The 19,439-nt window shown below is 52.9% G+C and overlaps 1 protein-coding gene across 1 annotated transcript in view; it reads left to right on the top strand.

Moving 5' to 3' along the window:
* LOC122384390 (myosin-M heavy chain-like) overlaps window positions 1-19,439 on the top strand; it is a 61,876-nt gene that overhangs the window by 2,092 nt on the left and 40,345 nt on the right. The gene's annotated exons all lie outside the window — the stretch shown is intronic.

Raw genomic sequence — 19,439 nt, 5'->3', positions numbered from 1 at the left:
CATATTATTTCAGAAATACACTTTCATTTTATCTTGAGCGTTTTTGGAATGGGCCGGATGAAATCGTCATCAAACTGGTAAGGGATTTCGTTTGAAGACCACCGATATTTAATAATATGATGGTCTTCAAACGAATTCGCTGGCAAATTCGATGACTGGATTGGGCGGCGTAGGATCTGCTGGTCATCTGACTATGGGTTGAGCAATACGTTAGTTTTGACCTAGTTTGAGCTTCATTCGTTAAGTAGGAACAAGACGATGCTTCTTTTGAGCATCGTCACTAAACAAGCCGCCCTCGTTTTGACATTGTTTTTCGTTATTATTGTTACTAGGTACTTTGTTATCATACACAGCATTAACGAGGACCTGCTTCCAAAACAAGGCAGAAACGCTCCAGCTATTTTTGGGACGTGGTAAAAACTAACCGACACCTGGTAACTGTCATCTGACGAACACAAAACAAGCCAGGGGCTCGCAGCGTGTGTCAAAAGTAAGATGCAAAACTAGTCTGTACCCCCGACATTTAGCGTTGAGAATCATTTGACGAGGGGCTAGTCAATATTTTTTACAGTGTAGGGCCTATCTGGTTTTTAAGATGCACAAAATAACGCGAGAACTGAGCCTGTCCTCCAATAGCTTGTCGACCCCGTTCAACTACCGTTATTGGCTGGTGAATCCGGTGCGTGCATAATTACATACATCTCAATCTCCGTTAGCGAGACTTCGTATTGGTATGTATCCGCAACACTGACTGGCTTTGTGTCGGCCAACACTCCGAGTTGGGCTCGGGACCACCTTACCGAACGTAAGTATTGCTCCGTTCTAGCACCTGGCGGCCCTGGAGCACTCTACCATTGCAGCTGAGTGCTCCCTCCCCCGCACAGCCGGTAGCTGTGACCCATGGACTCGCTATTTTTGCGGCACCGCGTTATTTTGTGTCGTCAAGGGTGGTCAACGTCACTGGTCAATCCCAGGGCGCCCTGCTCAGGAGTCGGGTATCGATTTTCGCCAAGTGTCTGACCGGGTCATGCGTTATTACTTATTCACCATCTAGGATAGGTCAGTGTCGTACCTTGTGCCGCTCGATGGTTTTCTGGGCCGGTCATTGGTGGTTCGATGGCGCTTGTAGTTGTAAAATGCTCTGCGTTTTCTTATTTATCAACCTAATTATTATTAGGGAAGTTCAGCCCATGCAGATGCACCGGACAAAAAAACAGTCGAACTGTCTTAAAAAGTTCGAAGCTGTTCATTTGTCCACAATACAGGCATTCTCCAACAAATTCCTAAGACGCGGCCTTTGAAACTCACTGACTAATCGTCCACAAATTTCGACTAATGTAGTTACGACGAAATATATAGTCTGTTTTCACAGTGTATTTTTTTTTCTTAGCGATAAGTATAAAGGATATTTTAGACATTCGTCGGGCTCATGCCTGACAAATTTTACCCACTTCTTCCAACGCGTCTGTCTGAAAAGATACCAGTCTTTGCCCGCGGTACTTTACTCAGCTTCTTCTGCCGACCTCGATACTAACGATCGCCCAGTCGCCAAGTATGACCTCGCTACCAGCTCCCTGTCTGGCCAACATCAATACCCGGCCTAACCGCCCCGTCGGCTGGTCGACCTCGCGGCCCGCCGCTCCCCTGCCTCCCTGCATCCCCAATTCTGCGTCTGCACACTGCACAGGTGACCAGCAGCTGGTCGGGCCCGCGGCACCTGGCAGCCACAGCGGCCCTTTAACGCGGCCAGTTGGGCGGGGTAGCCCGGCCGGGCGGAGTGAAGCCGCGCCCCGAGGTGCTCTGGTTAGCGAGAACAGAGCAGTAGCAGAGGGATCTTTGGCGCTGCGGCAGCGGCCACTGAACACTGACAAAGGCACCAAGCAGTCACAGCAGCTCGCGAGGCCGAGGGCGCGCGCAGGGCGGTGACGCGCCGTGACGCGCCCAGGAACAATCGTCCGTCACGCTTCGAGTCACAGTGGCGTCACGGAACACGCGCGCGCCGGGCGGCGGCCGTTAGACGCCGCGTCCGGTGGCGGAGACAAGCGGAGACGGGACGGGCGTAGACGGGACGAGCGGAGACGGGACGAGACGGAGACCGAACGGCATCCTGGCGAACGGAGACGGGACAGAGATGAAGTGAACGAACACATGACAGAGACAAACCGAGTGGATATAGAACGAGTGGAGACAGGGCAAACGGAGACGGGACGAGCAGCGACGGAACGGACACCAAACATGGACCGATCGTGGGCCACAAAACGAGACATTTCAATGATATGAATTTTGATTCACATCATATTGAGCTACTCGTAAATCGACATCCAAATCTCAACCACGATACTGGACTGCTCTGTTGACGTATAAGAGTCGAGTCGGAAACAGAAGTGAAGCCGTATTCGGCATAGTCCGGGGCTGGGGCTGGGCAGGTCCCGTTCTGAAGAGGTGCGCACCCCGACCGCTGCACCGCCGAGCGTGTCGGCCGGTGTTAGTGCTGGGGGGGGGGGGGGGGCAGGTGAGGAAGGGGGTCGCCGGATCAATAACGACGCTGGACGCCGGTAGTGTGGCCCTGGACAGCTGGCCGTGCCGCCCTGGACAGCTGGCCGCGCCGCCCTGGACAGCTGGCCGTGCCGCCCTGGACAGCTGGCCGTGCCGCCCTGGACAGCTGGCCGTGCCGCCCTGGACAGCTGGCCGTGCCGCCCTGGACAGCTGGCCGTGCCGCCCTGGACAGCTGGCCGTGCCGCCCTGGACAGCTGGCCGTGGGTGGGTGGGTTGTCAGACGCAGTAGGGGTGATGTCACGACCCCACAGACCCGCCGTCCCCCATGCACTGACCGCAGGGGTGCGATGATGTGTCGGTGCCAGTTGATATACGGCACGGCTCCATGTCTGGTAAATAATGACGTCACTGGTTGTCCGGGCTGTCGGCCCCGTCTGGTGAGATAGCCGGCAGGTCAGACGATCGTCGGATTCCCGACCTGGCCCGCAGGAGGACCCGTCTGGCCAGGGGGCACCGAGTGGACGCTGATCAGAGCCCGGTTAGCCAACCGAATGAGCCCGACGTTTCGACACCAATTGATGGGTATTTCAGAGTAAATTGGGGAAAGCTGTCTGATGGGGACCAATTATGGAACGGATACTTAACCGCTGAAAGCGAATCGACCGGCATTTTGAAGAGCCGACAACTGTTGTTTACGAATGGACCTGGGCACGCAGTGTGCTGTTTGCCGGTGAGCCGACTGGGAGCTGAGCTGCAGAGGCTGGAACGGTGCTCGGCTGCCGCGGGGTGTAACTGGTTCCGAGCAAGGCGCCTCTGGCGGACTGTGGGACCGACGCCGCCCGGACGGCCGCTCTGCCCGACTGGGAGTTCTGTGGGAATAACGGCCAGCGCCGCAACGCCCAAATCACCGGAAAATCGGCACTGGAAATAGATGTCTCTCCGAGCCCGCCTCCCGCCTATTGGGATTCCTTGAAAAAGATCAACTTTTTTTTAGTCAACTTGTTTGTTTGTGGAACAGGAATTAAATATCAAAGTTGGTGGTTTGAGGAGGCATTTTCAATCGGAGATTTATAGTCAGTCATAGGTCATAAGTGCATAGTTCATACTCCACATTGGCTCGATTCTGCTAAGGGTGAGTCCAACGCGAACAGTTGTTATTGAGCTCACTGTTGAATGGCCGGACGGCACGGTACTTGGCACGTGGGCGATGACACGGACCCTGACTCACGCGTCACGGACGATACAATACCAGGTCGATGGCGTCACCGGCGATCCGGGGTGGATAAGTGGTGCTCTGACATCCGTCTGGTGGGTGGAAGGCGCCGCCCGTGCCGGACACTGCAGCGGGACGGTCTCCGTGCCGGGAATGTCCAGCCAGCGCCTCCGGGCAGGGTGCGGCTCGGGCGCGGCCCTGGAGCAGACAGACCGGCCCCGAGTAGTCCACTGTTCCAGTGCGGCCGCCCGCTCCTCATGGGCGGACCCCACCGCTACCAGCCGGCTGACACAATGCCGGGAAAAGGCTGGTCTGACTCGGTTTGTTGTCCGCGTGTTGAGAAAGTTGAGATGGTTAGGTCGGTCTGGTGTTTGTTGAAAGGAGACGGGAGCGGACGGGGCCCCGCCCGCGGACGGCGCGGCCGTGTTATCCAGCGCTGTCCGCCCACTGCAGGCGGTATAGCGCGAGTCACCGCGCTGCCAGACAAGGTCGGAATCACAAGGTGACGAGGCCGAGTACCTATTGGTACCGCCTTATTGCATTATTGCGGCACGCCCTGACAACATCAGAAAGCCAACCCACTCATGCCAGCATCGGGTCAGCCGTGCTGCCTACCACCCAGTAGCTGATAAATGCTTCAGTGTCCCAATGCATTTTTGTGCATTAGGTAGTGTCATAATCAAATGCATGTCCCGGTAAAAGTAAGTTGTGTCAATGTGGGTCACGACATATTACATTCTAGAAAAAGCATTGTGTGTTAAGTGTAAGAGTGGTGCTTAGTGTTTGAAAGCACTATTTTTTACTTTTCGTTAGGAATTCCTCCTATCGTCATGGGCTTACCCCGGCAATGCTGCATTATGTATACTGCAAGGTCCTTATACCTAAGTCCGCTTGCACGTGCCCACTGCCCAGACGTGATTGCACGTGCGCCGACGCGACAGCCCGGCCCTAGTCCGACCGGGGCGCTGCACGGTCAGTTCCGTATTGAGCCGGGTTCGCGGCCCGCCTCGGGCCCAGCCGTCCACCGACCGATCACTGCCAGTCATGGCACAGGAGCAACGGTACCGCGCCATGGCAGGCCGGCGGATAGCAGGGCCGGCGGCTGCCTGCGGAGCTGTCAGCTGCGAGCAGCGAACAGCGGCCGAGGCAGCGCTCTGCTTCACAAAATATAGCGCTCTCGCTCAATAGAGAGCGGTGGAGGCCAATATGACAACTGCATTCCCTCCGCTCCCCCATGGTATGATAATTTTCGCCGTGGGTGGTACGACACACCAAATTTAGCGGCATTCAATAATTGGCTGTCTCTCGAGTGACGGGATGATATTGGCTATATTGTGTTCGGAATGGCATCATGATTTCAGACCATAAGAATGCTGCTAACGGTACTTGAGGCAATGCATCTGCGAACAATGCGCTTAAGTTCTCCAATCGTTTTCATTTGGTATACAAATTAATCACTCAAAGCTAGGTGAAAGGACTGACTTTTGTGATAGGCTATCATATCTAAGTCGGAACATCGTAGGTAGGTATCTTGCTTCTAAACAACATTTGAAGAGATGTTCATCAATTGTATTTTGTACTAAGCAATGCAACAATTAATCTTGAAACATAATTGTGTGAAAAAAGATGGTTGTTAAGCGGTAAATATTGGTTTTAACCAGGGATCACGTGCTATTGGTGGGTAAATAGAAGAGTATAGAATAAATTCACACAACACACGTGTTCAAACACTGAACTCTAGCCGCACGTTCTTGTCGCCACACATGTGTAGAACACTAGATCAAAGTACTAATCTTCTCGAGCCAGGCACTCGGTGTATGCGTGACTGTCGATTTACTCGTTATCGGTTCATCGAACACTGAAACTGCAGTCTGCAGCGATCACTATTCAGTAATAGGGCCCACCTATTGTCGATTAGGGGCTCGAAGGTCAGTGAGCGGCCGGCAGCAGGCACGAGGAAGGAGGGGAGGGGCAGGGGGGGGGGGGCGAAGACGGTAGAGACGTGTGTCTGTGGAAGAGGAGAGGGGAAACACGACCCGAGGCAGAGGGGAGGAGGCTGACCCGAGATAAGGCACGCGCAGTAAACAGAGGGAGGGAGGGGTGGGGGGACAGGCCCGGGGAAGAAGCAAACACCACGTTCTCATACCGTTCGCTCCTCTGATCTGTTACACAGAGTTGGCTGTTGTTGGCCGTCTGCACCCAAATCGTGTTATCGTTCACATCATGATCGATAACAAGACGGGCCGACGACGAGGGTCTCGATGGTGTTAAGGAATGAAGGTTGTAGTGAGGGGCCGGGGGGGTGGGGTCATTTTTCGCAGCCTGTCACTCAATCCCCACTCATCACACCGTCTGTCGCCTCTGAGCGCGCGTCTCGGACTGTTCGACCACGTGGTGTTTGCTTCTTCCCCGGGCCTGTCCCCCCACCCCTCCCTCCCTCTGTTTACTGCGCGTGCCTTATCTCGGGTCAGCCTCCTCCCCTCTGCCTCGGGTCGTGTTTCCCCTCTCCTCTTCCACAGACACACGTCTCTACCGTCTTCGCCCCCCCCCCTGCCCCTCCCCTCCTTCCTCGTGCCTGCTGCCGGCCGCTCACTGACCTTCGAGCCCCTAATCGACAATAGGTGGGCCCTATTACTGATTAGGGCTTCTCATACCGTTCGCTCCTCTGATCTGTTACACAGAGTTGGCTGTTGGCCGTCTGCACCCAAATCGTGTTATCGTTCACATCATGATCGATAACAAGACGCCAAACACGCCACTATCTCGCCATTCTGCGTGTGATTTTGGAGCTGGGCTACACGTGGTATATGAATGTGCCGAAAGAAGTCCACCCGCCGCGCTGTGCCGGCTCGTAGCATAATTGGAATTTGGTTTAGTTAAGGTGATTCAGAATCTCTCCATCAATGGGCTTGAGCGAAATATTTGCAGATCGATTCACATGTATTTAGAATGGTAATTCTCGTGTGTTAACGTTTGACTTCCGATTGGTCTCGATAAAATATATTCCGTTTATTATTTTTTGTTGGCGAAGTTCCTGCGCGGGTGCTCGCCATCTCGATAGTCCGGTCTGCGGACTGCACCATCCAGCTCTGTCAGTTTCGCTCCTTACAGGCCGACTTCCTCGGTGGCCCATTTCGTGACCGGGCCACGCGACCGGCCTGTCGTGGCCAGTCACCCGCCGCGGCAGTCACCTGGCCGGTCCTCTGCGTCATGAGCTGACCCGAATCGGAGTGCTGACTGCCGACAGCCGCTCAGTGCAGCTTAGTGAAAAGGCCCTCCGCCACCGCCCACATCAGCCGCTGCACCCACTCCCTTACCCGGTGCACCTGACTGCGCCGCAGCCGCTCCGACCATCAGCCGCTCGGTGACCTCAATGCTCGCGCCGGATCTCCCGGATGGCGTATCGGCGTTGTCTTGATACGATCGGCTCGATCGCCTGTAAGTATAGCTGCGCTGTGAGAAATGATCGGGATGCTCCGCCTGGGCTGCCCGCTGCCGACGGCCCAGTGTGCCGGGCGCCTCTTCATGGCGCTGTTCGACTCGTGGCAGTTAACATTCCGATCTCACTGCCGGTGATTATGTGTGCTCGGCCGTCTGGTGATGTTGTGTTTTGGTTCTGCCGCCGTTTCACTCGTTATGGAAGTTCTGCCGTCGTTTCACCCGTGCCACCGGACTGCCATGTCGTCTCAGGCCTGGAGCCATGCAGTCTTACCGCCTCGGCCCACGGTACACTTTGTCCCACTACTGTATCAACCTGATTAAAACGCCTTATCGTCTCGGCCGTTTTGTCTTCTCAAGCTCAGCCGCGGCACGGTTCTATTCCAGTCGTTAGCCGATATTGTCGTAATGTTTTTGCAATGGTGACGTTTAATTATGGCCGTACCAACGTACCCCTTCCTTGCTGCCGTGCCGCCGCTGTGCCTTCTCGACCGTGCGGTGCGGTGTTGTCGCCAGCTGCCGCTCGCCGTGTCTGGGCGACTGCCGGTGACCCCTGTGTTTTGGTTGGTGTCTGTCTCGGTTGTTAGACGGCGCAGCCAGTCACTGTAGGCGCCCGACCGTGCTCCGCCAGCTCCGCTGGACCGCCAGCAGTCAGACGAGTTGCCAGCCGGGAACACACGCCAGCGGTACACTGCTGCTTCCTGAAATTCGCTTTGTTTTAGCGCTTCTTATTGGCAAATTAGTCCCAAATTGAAATGTTTTGCAAATAAATTGTCGCACAAACAAATCATATATTGCACAAGACGTCTTGTTACTTTTTTCATCGTACATGTCCGATGCTTAAATTAACAAAGAAAACTTTTAATTTATTCACAGAAATATAGCAAGATTCAAATCACGTCTAACTCGTGGCACATGTCTCTTGTGTCCTCTCCGCCACCTATACCTGCACTTAGTTCCTGCACCGGGCGGCCGGCGCGGCGGCTCGGTCCGACCGGCCAGCCCCCGGGACGGTTTTTGCCGCCTGACTGGGGCTGGGAGTGCATTCCGTTACGAACCGCGGTGTGTCCGGCGCAGCGGGCGTGTGTGCCGTGTGTTCTGTCGGGCCGGTCACGGACAGACAGAGACACGTGCGAGCTGTCGGGCAGGACACAGACTGATGTGAGTGGCGCTGGCACTGTTGAGCTGCGTTGTTGATCAGTCCATCGCTGCTACAAAGGCGTTTCTGCTGCACTGTATAGAGCTGTTTTCTACCATGAATAGCAGATGGTGAGGAGTTTCAAAAGCTGGCAGATGGTCCCAGAACTGATTTTGATTAACCTGAACTCAACTCAATCTATTCCTGGTAATGGAATGGCCATGAGGAGTTTATACTTTCGCCTACCGCCGAAAAGCTTCACGTCCACAACTGATGATGATGTCATTGATTCTCTTCGAAGAGAGGGAGGCTCTCTACATGACCTCACTGCAAACATGTGAAGGTAAGCTTTGAAAGCCCCCATTATTGCTGCATTGCTCGGCTCCGCTGGCTGGTTTTGGTGAATGCAAGGATTGCCGTCCCATGTCTGGCCGACTCTGGTCGTCCTTCGCATGCCCCTGTCACCGCGCGCCGCGCGCCTCGGGAAAGAATGGTGCATTCTTCTCTGCGGCCGAGGGTCAGCCCGACCGACTGCGGCTGGGGGACAGGTGGTTTTGCCGAGAGCAGGCAGCTGCGGACTGCCCGAATCGGGTCAGTATGCGGTCGCGTGCCGCAGTCCGGACGGGAGCCGCATGTTAATCGGGCTCACGGTCGGGCGGCACCGACTGAGGAACTCAATCCATCCATCGCGGGTTCCACGCGCACGGCGGGGCGCGCGCCGCCCTAATGAACGAAGAACTGACTGACTGTGACGCCTATATGGAGGCGGCGCGGCGGCAGAGCCGTGGGACGAGCACCGGGCAGATAGAGACCTGACCTGGAGTCCCAGACGGCGCGGCGCGCCGCCCGTGCCTTTATTAGGAGCTCGGCCCGGCGGGCGTCGGTAATTTGATCCACGCGTCTGCCCCGCGGTGTGACGGGCCTGACTGAGCGGCTCGGAGAATGGAGCGGCTCCATCACAATACGCCTGACCGGGCCGGTGGGGACGCCCGCTCAGTGCGGCTAGGACGCCCGCTCAGTGCGGGAGGGACGCCCGTGAGACGCCCGCTCAGAGCCGATAGGACGCCCGCTCAGTGCCGATAGGACGCCCGCTCGGTGCGGGTGGGACGCCCTCTCAGTACCCGCCTCAGTGGCGGCCACAGCGCGGCCGTGGTAGCTCAGTAACGGTCCCTGGGCCGGCACCGGTGCACTGGCGTACCAACAGGCGGCTGAGTGACGAATGCTACGAATTCACAAATAAGTAAAATGGAATGACGGCACACTCTGCGTTCTGCTGTCAAAACTGCTTCAACTTATATGCGTAATATGCGTTCTTTTTTAAAGTAAAACATGACACATTTTCATTTTCATTTCATCACATTTTCATTTTTGGCGCCGCCTTTCGCTCTCGCCCAACACTCTGGTTGCTGCCGTGTTGGCAAGTCCAGCTGGCCAAACGGGGCTGACGGCCCAAACGCACTTGCGACTGCGTCAGCAGTATGAACTGAATGATTTGGATTTGTCCGCCATCTCCCCTTCTGAGCTAAATAATGTGTTCGTTGCGCGCATCGAAAATGTTTTACGACAGAGGGGGAATGATGGTGCCGCAGATCGGTTTGTGTACCAGTTGTTCTAGGGATCTTGCTGTTTTGCATTAGTTATTTTTTTTGTGTATATTGATGAATGATGTGTAATGTATGTGTGCGGTTTGTGTATTATATGTACCGACTTCGGTATGCAATAAACATTATTATTATTATTATTATTTCTAGCCATAACGCAACATTGTTCAAAATACGGTGAGCATTACGTCGTTTGTTAGCTTCGATGGAATTCCATAAATGGAAAGGTCCGCGCTGCCCAGATTTCCATGGCTAAGTTGGACCATCATCCGCTATGGCTGATCCGAGGCGGTCATTTCGCTCCATTACTATCATCGTTTCGTATACACTCGCGCTGGTACTGTGACGGAAGCCACATTTTTTTTCGAATCACAGCTTACAGGAATTGACAGAATCATAAGGCATGCATATTGGTGTGAGACTAAAAGCCAAACACGCAAAAGTGAAATCATCTGAGAAGAACGGCGCTTCAATTCCCGACACCTTCATGGATAACGCGGGTCAACAGGGCGCAGGCGGCAGATGGTCTACCCCACCTGGACCCGACGTAGCGCCGACCCCTCTTATCGGTCGCACGCCAATTGGGTGGCCACGTCAAAAACGGGCTACACCTGGCACTGCAGAGGTGTAAACACTGCCGCCTCCCCGCCCGCATCTACAGGAAAAGCTCATAACGGAACTTTATCTCTCCAAAGCGCAATCGGCCGGCATCCTGTGCGCCAACCCTCTGCACCTGCGCCCGGGATATCGCCACCGGCACCGCCTCGACCTAGTGGATCGACACCAGTGTGAGCATGTCAAACAAGAAACAGCTGACGCAGGGACCCCTCGGGCCGTATCATGCCGCAAGTGCCGCAAATAGAAGGCGTCAAGCCATCAAAATTACACTCACGCCGACGAAGTTATCAGCCGCCGACAGATGCTAACCAAAAGTCCCAGTCACCCTCCCTGCGGAATCGGAGGTGCAAATATGTACGTCCAGAAGAGCAGATGTTCCGTGCCGGGAGTGGGACACGCCAATGCCCATATCTGGCATTCACCTGACGAGCAGCGACGCCGACGGTCGGGGACTTCTGATACTGGACGGCAGCTGGGACAAATGAGCGTCCAGCAAACAGAGTAATAACTGACGAATTCGCTAATATCACAAGCGTTCGGCCAAAACAGGAACAGCTGGGAAGTTCAATGACCATGGCGGACCATACATACCCGAGATATCGTAATTACAACCAAACCAAGCAATAAAGCGCCGACGCCGGACAGTGTACCTCAGCTTCCCAGCAGAACAAAGGTGTGCACGACAGATGGCAAGAAGATAGCAAAAGTGATAAGCACTGCACCCGGCCCAATTACAACCAGCTGGAAGAAAGTCAATAACCAGGACCGATGCTACTCATGAGTCATCATACAGATAAAGATACTAGGCCTATCACGCCACACCGACGAATATCTAGCCATGCTTATCACACCTGGAACACCAACGCGATAGTAATCTGGGTATAAAGGAACGAGGCAGTCATGGAGGAGGTACCGAGGAGTGCACAGGACACCGGAGTGCACGGAGCATCGAGTCCGGTTAGGCGGAGCGCAGAGGACACGGCAGTGCACGGAGGATGGAGTACGACGGGAGGAGCGCGACGGGCAGCAGCTGACGAGGGAAGATCCAGTACGACAGTGATCGAGAGCTGGATCGAGGAAAGTGCACGCTCTCAGCCATCGACAACGGACAAACTGCTGTCATCATCGACCTCTCGGTGACAGGCCTGGTCAACGCCGTTCAAGTAAGAATTGCCAGTTGCCACAGAAAGGAAGTCTGCTCAATCCTTGCCAACATGCAATCATTCAGCTCCCGTCCCTCATATATTCACTCCGTGATTTGCACCAACCGGCTGATGGTTCAGAGCTACCTTTCTCGGGCTGAGCGTAAGGATTAGGCACATAGCGACAACACCATGTAAGCTTCTTTTTTTGGGGGGGGGGGGGCACAAAGCGTGAAGACGTGAAGATTTTAGAATGGGTTGATTGGGTAAGTTTATTGGGTGATTCGATAGGACTCGGGGACTCAGTTTTTAATTGGATCGCTGTCGAATCATTGCGTCAGGGCTGGTCGGAAGTGACGAATTATGTTGCGTGATGGGAAGGTTTGCTGCGCGGGTGTGTAGATTTGGGTAACAGATAGCACGATGTTATTTCTGTTTTGAAACGAAAATCAAGGCGAGGGTGCGTCTGGTAATCATGAGGACTGCGCTTGAATTTGGTTTATTTACTCCGAGGTGTATTGCATGAATAAAACCCTGAAAGTTTAGCGGCATGAGTATAAGAAAGGTCAGGTGTGATGACAAGGGCGATAGGGGCGACGTTTATCTAACAGACGTGAATACCTGGCCAAATGTGAGCGAGTATGGGGAAACATCGAAATGGACCAACCCATAGCAATGTTCTCGTAATCCGGTCTCCCTCTCCCTCTCTCTCTCTCTCTCTCTCTCTCTCTCTCTCTCTCGCTCTCTCTCTCTCTCTCTCCCTCTCTCTCTCTCGCTCTCACTCTCGCTCTCGCTCTCTCTCCCTCTCCCTCTCTCTCTCTCTCTCTCGCTCTCTCTCTCTCGCTCTCGCTCTCGCTCTCGCTCTCGCTCTCGCTCTCGCTCGCTCTCTCTCTCTCTCTCTCTCTCTCTCTCTCTCTCTCTCTCTCTCTCTCTCTCTCTCTCTCTCTCTCTCTCTCTCTCTCTCTCTCTCTCTCTCTCATATATCGACACGATTAGCCTAAACCGTACAACAACACAGTAAGTTAGAGACCTAGACAGTTCAACTAGCCGGAGAGAGGCTGGTTCGAGCCGGGCCCCTGTGCCTGTTTAGACTCGACTGACGTCGTAAATCACTGCGAGGTGGAGAATGAGCATTCCGCGACTCGATGAGCTCGAACGCGTATTCCCATGAATTATAGCAAGGCACCGAGCGGCTAGCCGTCCGTGTCGACCGGACTTTGAAGGGCTAGGGCTAAGTGTAAGAGTGTAAGAGCGATAAACGAGGGCAAGGTTGCCGAGTTATAGTGTCGCGGAGTGGCTCCGCCGAGGTGTTCAGAAGAAACACAGAGTTATGGTTTCGCGGAGTGGCTCCGCCGAGAGTATAAACATTTAGGAACTTATCCCTCAACTGAAGCACAACCGGACCACCCACAACACCGAGTCGACAGACCGGCAGAGGTGCGTACAACCGTTGTTTCCTTTGAGCATGGGCGAAATTATCCGCACTGTGGCAGTGCGCGCGCGAGAGATAGAGGTGGTCGATGGAAATGTAGAGTTGTTATGCGGAGTGGCTCCGCCGAGAGTATTATCATTTAGGAACTTATCCCTCAACTGAGGCACAACCGGACCACCCACAACACCGAGTCGACAGACCGGCAGAGGTGCGTACAACCGTTGTTTCCTTTGAGCTTGGGCGAAATTATCCGCACTGTGGCAGTGCGCGCGAGCGAGAGAGAGGTAGCCGATGGAAATGTATGCACTGTGGCAGTGCACGTGATTGAAGAGCAGGCAGTGGCCGGGAGCGCATGAGAAACGTAGCTTCAACGGAAGAGAGTAATAACGTAAATGGGGTCAGAAGGACACCCAGTGCCAATTTGCTTAGGATTCAGGGATTTAAAGGGGTTAACACCTCCTTATACGCACATAAGTATCAAACAGGGCATAAACTCACCTCGGGATATAACTATGCCAATTCAGCGCCACTGGAGGGATTAGATGGAAACGGGAGGGTCGGTTTGTCTAGCCGAATGTTCTTCGTAGGTGTTTGCATGACCGAATCAATGGTGCGTGTGCGGATGAAAGGGAGTAACGAATGGATATATTAAGGACCAGTGGGAGCTAGACACTCATGCTCGAATTGCAGTTTATTTCTCTGATGGGATGGAGCCCTTAGCATCGAACGGATACGAAATGGGAACATGGGAAGACCTTGCCCTGGGGTTTAAAGCCAAGCAATTCCATCAGCCGGTGACAAATCCAACCCCTTCCAAATTGAACCCATTCCTCCCCGAGCAGTGAAGACTATATGTTGTAAGGGAATTGCAAGCCTCTCAAATAAATTTGTACTGCACGACGACGGAGCCAGTGCCATGTGGGAATCAGACGGGCATTAAAGAGGAGACGATACATCTGCCCACCCGGTGTCGTCCTCCGAGGCGGACGATCCACACCGCTAACCCCCCGCCACTCACACGGCACACGGGCACCGCCAAGCCGCCCAGCAGCACCGTTACAGTACTGGCGCCCTAAACGTGGGGCATTGCAATTGACTTTCAACACGAAGTCAACAGAGTTGCTTGAACCGAAGAACCCAGAAAACGAAGATGCAGACACGACACCAAACGCAGACAAGTATCATGCTGAGGGAAGACGCACATAAAGTGCAAGATAAGCAAATTAGATTCTACAGATAGCAAGATGCATGGGGAAGCAAATGTACTGAAACAAGTTTGAAAAGCCATCGGGACGAAAAATGCAGAGGGCTGTCATAGCGAGCGACTGGAACAGTTTCCGGAAGGAGCTCTTCACATAGAAAGAAGGCAAAAGATGCAAAATGGAGCAGGCAAAGTTTATCTCCGCTCCGATGACAGTCGACTGGAAAAGACAAGCAAGCAGTCTCCATATATAGGCAGGAATGCAGCTCTCTCGCTTCTGCTTAAATCACTACTCATTACCAAAATCCCGATCCGGTCAGCGAAAGCAGCAAATTTTCCCCTTCAATGCAATGTCCCTTAAAAACAGTATTCCTTCCGTCTTTCTTGAACAAGAACGGAAATCAAGAAGCAACCTGCCGTGACAGCAAATCATCTAGTCAGCTCAGCCGAACACGCCATCATTAATTTACTGATCTGTCATCTTTTCCAATTATTCCAGCCTTCCCACGATGCGAAGGTCCAGCCCTTCCAACCCCAAGGAATATCCAACCATCCGTCAATCAAGAACCGCGGCTCAATATCTGCTCAGAATTCCTCTCTCATGTCTAACAGCAGGCACGGGCGTCGCCATAAGCCCTGCCGCCTCACTACGAGAGCCGACTGGAGCCGAGGACGACAGACGTGGCGGAATGCGGCATGCAGCACGTGCCAGAGAAGGCCCACGCAGAATCGCTGGACTTCAACAGTCCGCGGGGGACACTGGACACCAGCCGGCATTCTCGGAAGCTGGAGCAGCAGCGGTCAAACAGCAGGTGGGGTGGAGTGTTCGAGGATAGAATCATGTGACATGTCATTGCGGCGTTGTAGTAGAAATAAGGGGGCTTTGTGTAAGCGAGCTGTAGGGAGATTAGGTAAAATACTGTTTGTTTATTGTTACTAGGTAAAACACACATACTGTTTGCTTCGTGTAAAAGCATAGGAACAAGGGCATTCTCTATCGTTGCGTCGGCGTTAAAAGCAATGTTACAATCGATCGCGTGAACAATGTTTAGATGGTTTGACTATGTCTGTATGTTGGCCCAAAAACAATAACCCTAGACATGAACCATCAGCCGGCATCAGCCCACGATTAGTGTACACGAACACAGCTAGAGAAGAAAGGAGTCAATGAAAAAAATATGCTCAAAGGACAAACACAGACAAGAGAAAACAAAACAACAAGAGTCAAAAACAGATAAATCGTGACGATGACTGAAGAAACCCAGCCTGCATTGGACACACGCACAAACACACACACATGCACACAAACACACACACACACGAAGAAACAAAATTGTGGGGGCACAATTTAAAAGAAATGAGCCTGAAAATGTGACGGAAGCCACATTTTTTTTTCGAATCACAGCTTACAGGAATTGACAGAATCATAAGGCATGCATATTGGTGTGAGACTAAAAGCCAAACACGCAAAAGTGAAATCATCTGAGAAGAACGGCGCTTCAATTCCCGACACCTTCATGGATAACGCGGGTCAACAGGGCGCAGGCGGCAGATGGTCTACCCCACCTGGACCCGACGTAGCGCCGACCCCTCTTATCGGTCGCACGCCAATTGGGTGGCCACGTCAAAAACGGGCTACACCTGGCACTGCAGAGGTGTAAACACTGCCGCCTCCCCGCCCGCATATACAGGAAAAGCTCATAACGGAACTTTATCTCTCCAAAGCGCAATCGGCCGGCATCCTGTGCGCCAACCCTCTGCACCTGCGCCTGGGATATCGCCACCGGCACCGCCTCGACCTAGTGGATCGACACCAGTGTGAGCATGTCAAACAAGAAACAGCTGACGCAGGGACCCCTCGGGCCGTATCATGCCGCAAGTGCCGCAAATAGAAGGCGTCAAGCCATCAAAATTACACTCACGCCGACGAAGTTATCAGCCGCCGACAGATGCTAACCAAAAGTCCCAGTCACCCTCCCTGCGGAATCGGAGGTGCAAATATGTAGGGGAGAGTGGGGCAAAGCGGCCACCCGGGGCAAAGCGGCCACCCATCGTTTTAGCCCTTCATAGCTGGCGTCAGTTCCAATTTATGGTTTCCAATTATACTTCTCTTCACGGTCGTTCGAATGAGCCAGACCGGGGTTTCAGGCCCATCACCATTGTTCTGTGAAACACGGAAAAGCATTTCTTGCCAGGTTACCAACTATGTTTACAATTTTTAAATGTTATGTTATTCCATAACCGTTAGGAATTTTTATAAGCGTTCTTGTCCATGCATTGCATGGTTATCGTACATGTATTCTACCAATTTTAATGTTTTCTACCCCACTAATAGCTAAGCTGGAATATTTTTGTCTCGGACGTTATGCGCGGGGCAAAGTAGCCGGGGCAAAGTGGCCACCCCCCAATTGGCCATAAGCTGCTTCCATCTGGATAAAAAACATTATTTATATTCAAATGTGTCGTCATGCATTCATCTTGGCCAATTTCCAGTTGCATGAGTTACCAAATAATGCAATTAAATGTTTTTTTTTCATGAAAATCCTTTCTTTGTTTACCTACAGATGGAAGATGATAAAGTAAACATCCATCCTCGCTTAACCTTGTCACCATCAAATACCCTAGTCGTACACGAGGCAACTATTTAGTTTCTCATGTCGGGACTTGAGAAGACGCCGGTGGCCGCTTTGCCCCAGGGTATGGGGCAAAGTGGCCAATATGCATAGGTTTAAAGTTTTGTCAATATCTTTCATATGTGAACGCCTTTGGAAATAAAACGCAGTTGAAATAAAAGGCAACTTAATAGGGATCTCATTGGTATAGAAAGAATCTTTCCAAGTTTAAAAATCAAGGGTTGGCATCGTGAGAAGCGTTAGGGTGGCCGCTTTGCCCCACTCTCCCCTACGTCCAGAAGAGCAGATGTTCCGTGCCGGGAGTGGGACACGCCAATGCCCATATCTGGCATTCACCTGACGAGCAGCGACGCCGACGGTCGGGGACTTCTGATACTGGACGGCAGCTGGGACAAATGAGCGTCCAGCAAACAGAGTAATAACTGACGAATTCGCTAATATCACAAGCGTTCGGCCAAAACAGGAACAGCTGGGAAGTTCAATGACCATGGCGGACCATACATACCCGAGATATCGTAATTACAACCAAACCAAGCAATAAAGCGCCGACGCCGGACAGTGTACCTCAGCTTCCCAGCAGAACAAAGGTGTGCACGACAGATGGCAAGAAGATAGCAAAAGTGATAAGCACTGCACCCGGCCCAATTACAACCAGCTGGAAGAAAGTCAATAACCAGGACCGATGCTACTCATGAGTCATCATACAGATAAAGATACTAGGCCTATCACGCCACACCGACGAATATCTAGCCATGCTTATCACACCTGGAACACCAACGCGATAGTAATCTGGGTATAAAGGAACGAGGCAGTCATGGAGGAGGTACCGAGGAGTGCACAGGACACCGGAGTGCACGGAGCATCGAGTCCGGTTAGGCGGAGCGCAGAGGACACGGCAGTGCACGGAGGATGGAGTACGACGGGAGGAGCGCGACGGGCAGCAGCTGACGAGGGAAGATCCAGTACGACAGTGATCGAGAGCTGGATCGAGGAAAGTGCACGCTCTCAGCCATCGACAACGGACAAACTGCTGTCATCATCGACCTCTCGGTGACAGGCCTGGTCAACGCCGTTCAAGTAAGAATTGCCAGTTGCCACAGAAAGGAAGTCTGCTCAATCCTTGCCAACATGCAATCATTCAGCTCCCGTCCCTCATATATTCACTCCGTGATTTGCACCAACCGGCTGATGGTTCAGAGCTACCTTTCTCGGGCTGAGCGTAAGGATTAGGCACATAGCGACAACACCATGTAAGCTTCTTTTTTTTGGGGGGGGGGCACAAAGCGTGAAGACGTGAAGATTTTAGAATGGGTTGATTGGGTAAGTTTATTGGGTGATTCGATAGGACTCGGGGACTCAGTTTTTAATTGGATCGCTGTCGAATCATTGCGTCAGGGCTGGTCGGAAGTGACGAATTATGTTGCGTGATGGGAAGGTTTGCTGCGCGGGTGTGTAGATTTGGGTAACAGATAGCACGATGTTATTTCTGTTTTGAAACGAAAATCAAGGCGAGGGTGCGTCTGGTAATCATGAGGACTGCGCTTGAATTTGGTTTATTTACTCCGAGGTGTATTGCATGAATAAAACCCTGAAAGTTTAGCGGCATGAGTATAAGAAAGGTCAGGTGTGATGACAAGGGCGATAGGGGCGACGTTTATCTAACAGACGTGAATACCTGGCCAAATGTGAGCGAGTATGGGGAAACATCGAAATGGACCAACCCATAGCAATGTAATGTTCTCGTAATCCGGTCTCCCTCTCCCTCTCTCTCTCTCTCTCTCTCTCTCTCTCTCTCTCTCTCTCTCTCGCTCTCTCTCTCTCTCTCTCTCCCTCTCTCTCTCTCTCGCTCTCACTCTCGCTCTCGCTCTCTCTCCCTCTCCCTCTCTCTCTCTCGCTCTCTCTCTCTCGCTCTCGCTCTCGCTCTCGCTCTCGCTCTCGCTCTCGCTCTCGCTCTCGCTCTCGCTCTCGCTCTCTCTCTCTCTCTCTCTCTCTCTCTCTCTCTCTCTCTCTCTCTCTCTCTCTCTCTCTCTCTCTCTCTCTCTCTCTCTCTCTCTCTCTCTCTCTCTCTCTCTCTCTCTCTCTCTCTCTCTCTCTCATATATCGACACGATTAGCCTAAACCGTACAACACAGTAAGTTAGAGACCTAGACAGTTCAACTAGCCGGAGAGAGGCTGGTTCGAGCCGGGCCCCTGTGCCTGTTTAGACTCGACTGACGTCGTCAATCACTGCGAGGTGGAGAATGAGTATTCCGCGACTCGATGAGCTCGAACGCGTATTCCCATGAATTATAGCAAGGCACCGAGCGGCTAGCCGTCCGTGTCGACCGGACTTTGAAGGGCTAGGGCTAAGTGTAAGAGTGTAAGAGCGATAAACGAGGGCAAGGTTGCCGAGTTATAGTGTCGCGGAGTGGCTCCGCCGAGGTGTTCAGAAGAAACACAGAGTTATGGTTTCGCGGAGTGGCTCCGCCGAGAGTATAAACATTTAGGAACTTATCCCTCAACTGAAGCACAACCGGACCACCCACAA

The sequence above is a fragment of the Amphibalanus amphitrite genome, unplaced genomic scaffold (genome assembly GCF_019059575.1).
Source record: "Amphibalanus amphitrite isolate SeventyFive unplaced genomic scaffold, NRLGWU_Aamphi_draft 000188F_arrow, whole genome shotgun sequence".
Lineage (NCBI taxonomy): Eukaryota > Metazoa > Arthropoda > Thecostraca > Balanomorpha > Balanidae > Amphibalanus > Amphibalanus amphitrite.
This window is presented reverse-complemented; position numbering and strand designations above follow the sequence as displayed.